The sequence below is a fragment of the Zingiber officinale genome, chromosome 4A (genome assembly GCF_018446385.1).
Source record: "Zingiber officinale cultivar Zhangliang chromosome 4A, Zo_v1.1, whole genome shotgun sequence".
Taxonomy (NCBI): domain Eukaryota; kingdom Viridiplantae; phylum Streptophyta; class Magnoliopsida; order Zingiberales; family Zingiberaceae; genus Zingiber; species Zingiber officinale.
The window spans coordinates 77,576,623-77,582,249 of NC_055992.1; the positions used below are offsets into that span (position 1 = coordinate 77,576,623).

The 5,627-nt window shown below is 38.0% G+C and overlaps 1 non-coding gene across 1 annotated transcript; it reads left to right on the forward strand.

The window, feature by feature from the left end:
* The first annotated feature begins 2,276 nt into the window (after positions 1-2,276).
* On the forward strand, positions 2,277-2,383 carry LOC121974058. Its single transcript, XR_006109928.1, has one exon. It is a non-coding gene; the product is annotated as a small nucleolar RNA R71 (small nucleolar RNA).
* The last annotated feature ends 3,244 nt before the right edge of the window (positions 2,384-5,627 follow it).

Genomic DNA, 5,627 nt, shown 5'->3' on the forward strand with positions numbered 1-5,627 from the left:
CACACGGTCATGTGAAATCACATGACCTTTTCCTTCTTCCTCTCAGGTGAGCTCACATGACTGGTGTGAGTCACACGGCCTTGTGCTCCTCCACCTCTGTAAGTGTCACCTGGCCAATGTGATTCACACTGCTAGCTGCTTCTCTTCCTCTGTAAACGTCACACGGCCATGTATGGTACACGGTCGGGCTCTGTTAAGTCCAGTATTGCTAAAGTTCCTTCTTTTCGACTTCTCCAATGCCTCCATACCCATGAAAAAGAATCATGGCCAGCTCATGGAAGTAATGTAGAACCTGAAAATAATAAACAAAAATAATTTTAAAACATTAACTAATGAAAAAGAAAGTTATAATTGAATCTAACTAAAGAAACCCTTGGATTGCCTCCCAAGAAGCGCTTGTTTAAGGTCATTAGCTCGACTCTGTTTCTGTTTTCATGGCTATACCCAAGGAGACATGGATTTACCTAGGGTTGAGTGTGCTTCTTCTTCCCTTATTCTTGCCCTCGAAGGGCAGATGTACTTCTCAATTTTTATTTGGGGCCTTCTCTCAACATTTGCCGGATCATGTTCCTTATCCGGCAGTCTCCCATGAGGATGGAAGTTCCAATCCTCCAATTTGTACGCATCTGCCCTGCTACAAATGCTCACTAAGAAAGAAGAGGCATGGTTAGAAGAATTAGATAGATCATACTCTAACCTTTTCTTACCGATTACCAATGAAAGTTTATGGTTTTTCACGTCGATTATAGCTCCAACTATTGCAAGAAAAGGTCTTCCTAGTATTATTGGAATCTTTAGGTCTTCTTCCATGTTAAGCACAACAAAATCTATGGGAATAATACTCCCACCCACTTCTACTGGTGCATCTTCAACAATACGCATAGGGTACCTGCAAGTATGATCAGATAATTGCAGTGTTATAGTAGTAAGTTTAAAGTTTTTGAGACCTAGCTTATTACAAATTGAGTATGGAATGAGGCTAATACTTACCCCCAAATCATAAAATATTTTTCTATAAATTCAGATCCTATAGTGCAAGGAATATAAAAGCTTCCTCAGTCTTGGAGCTTCGGGGAAGTGTTCTTCTCAAATAAAGCGCTACATTTTTCAGTAAGAGCTAAGGTCTCGATCTCTCCTTTTCTTCTTTTGTTGGACATAATATCCTTCAGAAATTTGGCAAACTTTGAAATTTATTAAATGACATCTATTAGAGGGACCTCAACACAAATATCTTTAACCTTATCAAGAAATATACCAAGTTCTTCATCATTCTTCAACATGACTAATCTTTGAGGAAAAGGGATTACTTGGCAGCGTGGAAGAGTCTCTTCAACCTTCTTAGTATTCTCCTCATCATCTTGAATCTGAACTGGTTCAAGTATTGGAGGAGAGAGCTCTTCTTGAATTTTCATCTCTTTTGGAGTAGTCACTTGAGGATTCCCCAAGGTCCTTCCGCTCCTAAGCTCAATTCTGTTGCAGTGTTCCATTAAATTTACATCATATTTTCTAGAAAATTGTCCTGATGCTCTTGAAGATGTAGAAGTTATCTGGGCAATTTGACTATCTTGCATTTTCTGGTGTTTCTATGAATTATCCATTCTCTGATTTAGCAGCTTGATTTCTTGCTTCAATTCGTTTTGACCAGAAATAACTTCTTCAAGCATTTTCTCCAATTTAAAAAATTGATAGCCTTGAGAAGTTGTTGTTGTTGAAAGTTTTGTTGCCCAGGATGGTAGCTCAGTCTAGCCCCCGTGGATGGTCTTTGATCTTGATTATTACAATAAGAGAAGTTTGGATGATTTTTCCAAACAGGGTTGTATGTGTTGGAGTATGAATTGTTCTATTTCTGATTATAACTCATGATAGCATCACACTGCTGAAGTTGATTGATATGTGCAGAGATGACTCCTAATGGGCATGAGTCTTGAGCATGATCTGTGCTTCCACATGTTTCACAAACACACAGTATGGCATTGCCCATGCTAGAATTTGTTCCCATATTTTCCAGCTTTTTAGTAAGAGCATCTAGTTTTGAAGACATCAAAGTAATTGCATCTACATCAAATTTTCTTGATGCTTTAACTGGGTTTGGATAAGAATAGCCTCCACTTCTTTCTGTTGCTCATTGATGATGGTTTTGTACTACACTTTTAATAATACACTCAACTTCATCTAGGCTTTTGTTTATAAGTGCCCCTCCAGCTGCAGAATCTAGAGACACCATTGTATGATAGTTGATGCCGTTATAAAATGTATGTAGAACTAGCCATTTTTCCAATCCATGATGTGAGCATTGTCTGAGCATATTGTTGTATCTATCTTATGCTTCAAATAATGATTCAAAGTTTGACTGTTTGAAGCTTGCTATTAAATTTTTCATATGAGCAGTTTTGCTTGGAGGATAGAATTTGTCCAGAAATTGTTACTCACATTATTCTCAAGTGGATATACTATTTACAGGCAAAGAATTTAGCCACTGTTTGACTTTGTCTCTCAAATAAAACCCAAATAATAATAATTGCACTACTTTTGCTGGAACACCATTCATTTTCATCGTACCACATATTTTATAGAAAACTTCAAAATGTTGATTAGGATCTTCTTGTGGTCCGCCTCCAAACTGATTATGTTGTACCATAGTGATTATCATGGGCTTGATTTTAAAAGTATTGGCTTCAACAGCTGGCCTTATGATGCTAGAATGAAGTCCTCTTGCATACGGTGCAGCATAATCTTTCAGTGGTTTGTTTGCCATATTTGAGTGTTCTTGTTCTTCTAGATGTATTTGGGGGGTTTTTCTTTTATGAAAGGTTCTATTAATTTTAAGATCAAAAGGTAACAAATCATCTGCAAAGTTAGATCTTCACATACAAAGAATAAGATCACAAGTCTCAAAATTTTCTCTTTACTTGAAAGGCAAAGAACAACTAAACTGAAATTTTGAAAATAGAAAATATAGAATTTGAATTGCAACAAGACAAATTACAGAAAAAGTAATCAGAAATAAAAGATAAGATTGTGGAAACAGAATTTCTAAGACTAGTTATAACTATGTAATAAAAAGAAAAGAAAAGTTTAGTCAAACTCAAATGATTATCTCTAATGTTATAGACGCAATCCCCGACAACGGCGCCAAAAACTTGTTACACAACCGCAAGTGCAAGGTTTCATCATCAGTAATAAAAAGATATCGATCCCACAGGGACTGGTTATAAGCATAAGAGATGTCTCACATAGAATTAACTAAACAATCAACAAGGTAAGGAATGAACTAAGTAGCAACTAGAAATGAAACTAGGAAAGTAAATGAAATATATGGTTTGGTGAGTGTTCTAAGAATGTGGTTTCATTGTGATATTCATTGATGTAACATGGTTCTCTAATTCATATCCTCAATTGACATGCATTTGTAGGAAGTTGTCGGTTTTCTCTTGCAGAAGACAACTAGCAAGGGACTTCGATTACATCTCTAGCGATTAAATGATTATGATTTTTATGAAGTCCATTAGCGGGGCAACCTGTCACCAACGCCCCTCGGTTATACAACACAAAATCACAACACCACTCAATTTACATAAAAGTACAAGAACTAAATGCATTCAACTATCCCACCTCCTTGTAGAGACTAGCTTCACCTTTCAAGATTATCCCCTAGACGTCCGTTAGCGGGGCAGCCTATCACAAACGCAGCTCAGTCATATGATCTAGGGTATCCCTCCACAGGATCCAAAAGTCTCACAAACATTCAATCAAACATGGTAATTAGATCCAAACATAAGCATCCACACAAGATTAAATAAATCCAAAACATATCAACATCATCTAAATAGGAAATTAGCATATCCATGAGATTCATACATTAAATCACACCACAATTACTCTCTTAATCTTAGAATAATGAATCTACTCCATAGTACAAAGATAGAGATCCGAAGATAAAGAGATTACAAACATTCCAATCCCCATCGAGAAGAGAGAATATAAATACTTATCTAGAGACAATGAGTGATCTTCAGAACCAATCCTTAGCTTCTAGAGTCGATATGAAGGTGGAGATGGCTTAGGATCACTGGAACAAAGCTAGAGATGATGAAGAATAGCCCCCAAATTGAATCTCCCCTAAAGGGAGAGCCTCCTCCCCTTTTAAGAGGAAGAAACCCCCTTATATAGAGCAAGGCACAGGCACCACACATCCCGTGCCATGGCCATGTGACTCTCACACGGCCTCACAAGTTTTGTTCTCGGTCGAGGTGACACGGCTGTGTAGATCTACACAACCGTGTTCTACTGCATCTCTGGTTGGTTTACACGGTCGTGTGGTTCACACGGCCAAGCCATTCTTGGCTTTTAGAAAACTTGCATAGCCGTGTGGCACACACGACCTGATCTTGCCTTCATTCTAGAGTCGTGTAGATTTACACGATCATGTACTGAAAAAGCTGCTGGGATGACACGGCCGTATGGATCCACACGACCATGTCATGCTCCTCCTCTAGTAAAGCTACACGGCCTGTTTGCACCACATGACTAAGGTCATTTTCCTCCTTACTTCTTTGGCATGGCCATGTGGCTCACATGGTCAGTACTATCTTCCTTCGTTTGTTGACAAGATTGACCACAAACATCATTTCCTCTCCACATCCGACTCTTGTAAGCAGAAAATATACAAGAGCAGATCTCTGAACAAAGAAGAGTAATTATTCTGAAGTAAGACTAAGAGTATGAAAGTGCATAGACAAAGCATGTGTAAAATATATGAATGTGCATCAAAACATGCTAAGTAAGTGTATATAATCTACGAACATCAGTGTCCAGTCATCCATGGCCCACTTAGATTTCCAAACACCAGGTGTCAACCTTGACCCACTTGGATTTCCTCATGCCTAGCTTCACTCACCAAGGCTTTTATTTGCCTAGTTTCACTCACTAGGGCTTTCTAACTGCCTGACTTCATTCACTAGGACTTTCCATTACCTAGCTTCACTCACTAGGATTTCCTAACTGTCTAGCTTCACTCACTAGGACTTTCTATCTGCTTAGCTTCACTCACTAAGGCTTTTATCTGTCTAACTTCACTCACTAGGATTTTTCACCTAGCTTCATTTATCAGAATTTCCTTCTACCTAGTTTCAATTACTAAGGTCTTTCAAACTATCTGGCTTCACTCACTAGGACTTTCTAGTCAAGTATTTGGTTAACCTTGACCTACTCAACTCTTGTTTTTCTGCCAACACTCCTATTGGACTTGCCCTTGCCTAACCTCCAGTTAAGACTTTCTAGTAAAACATCTAATCAACCTTAACCTATTTGACTCTTTATCACATCAAATTGTCAAACCTTGGCCAATCTATCAAAATGGACAATTGCACTAGCAATCTTCATATATTGTCAAACATCAAAACTCAAACATCTAGACTCAAACTTGAGCCAACTCAAACTTAGTCAACCTGGTCAACCTTGACCCAGGGGAAATTGCACCAATAATCTCTCCATTTTTGATGTTTGATAATACCTTTAAGTTAGGCTAATCTCATAGCCTCAACTTCTTCTTCATGTCAAAATATAAATGAGAGTTTCCTTCATTCTCTCTCTTAGCATAAGAGTTTCACAATCTCCCACTGTGAACA